The sequence below is a fragment of the Morone saxatilis genome, unplaced genomic scaffold, assembly GCF_004916995.1.
Source record: "Morone saxatilis isolate NCDOM2014 unplaced genomic scaffold, NCSU_SB_2.0 Contig4, whole genome shotgun sequence".
Taxonomy (NCBI): Eukaryota; Metazoa; Chordata; class Actinopteri; family Moronidae; genus Morone; species Morone saxatilis.
Genome location: NW_023339984.1, coordinates 326,597 through 327,978, shown reverse-complemented (window position 1 = coordinate 327,978; position 1,382 = coordinate 326,597).

The window sequence follows — 1,382 nt, the reverse complement described above, 5'->3', positions numbered from 1 at the left end:
GTAGCTTACCTTGCCATGCCTTCTATTATATGAGTATGTACCTCCCACTATTGGATTTATTAGCTATAATGGAGCCAGTGGGTCAAATGTAATTAACCTTTGGGGAAACTTCGTGACCCAACCAATTGTTAATGTAACAAATGCATTTTTATCAAAAACTGATTATGACCTCATTATGAAATATAACAAAACTGAAATGTAATATTAAATAAAATGACATTTATAGGAAATAAGAGGAATTCATATTGTCAGTCAACATTCATTGATCATTATGAACGAAAAAAAAAACAATCAGAAGCTGAGAAAAGATAGTTTTGGGTTACATGGCTTTGAAGATATTGTCTGTTGATATCTCAATTCCAGTTGTTGGTATTTGACAATCTGAGAATAGCAATCACTATCTTAAAAAAAAAAAAAAAAAAAAAAAAAAAAAAACTTGGTTGTTCCAGTTGTAGATCATTCCCATCATTGTGCATCAAACAAAACTACAGCCAGGGACGGTTTGTTCAGCCTTGTGCACGTCCCTTTGGTATACAGCTACAATAGTGAAAATTAATCTGTTATTGTGTTCAAAAGGGGATAACAGGATGCTGATTCCACCAAAGTGAGGGTATAATTGGACTTTCAATCAAGAGGAGAAAAAAACTTCTGAGGCGTTTATAGCTGCTCTCGGTTCACTTAAAGCCATTATTAGGCTCATGTTTGGAATAAGTTATTGATTAAATCAATCAATTTAACTAATCTGGAAACCAGTTCGCAAACAGTGACTGACTCCAGGTGAACTCAAAGCAACTTTGACACACCATAGAGTTTCTCTCCTATATGGAATATGATAAAACGCTTGTGTATTTTTTTACACACAGTATTCCACTTTATGTGTGTCTGCAGCTCAGCATAATGCTACAACTAAAGCCCTGGCTCACTGCAAGTAATCAACAGGTACATGCTGGAACGGCTGGATAACTGAAAACAACATTTAGTCAGTGAGTGGTGTCCAAGAGTAAACAATAAATTACTATATCACACATACATTTGGCAAGGTTGGATAACCACTGTCGCCAAGTTTACAGCAGAGAATAAAATAAATCCTGTGTTCACATTCAGCACAGGACTACAAATCACCTCTTCCCATGCTACGCAATAGACATTCTACATTGATCTTTGTTGTGTGTGTGTGTGTGTGGTGTTTGTTTTGTGTGTTGCTGTGTGTGGTGAGGGGTTCCATTAAGGCCTCGCCACACCAATCCGATTACTCGGACCTGTCGGAGTCGTCGGACAGGTCGGTGACTCGAATCGGTTCGGTGTTCCCGTGCCGTCTCAGTCGTGTCGCGTTCATTTGGCCAATTCGACATGTAGAATCGCCAGTGGCCGTCGACATCTCT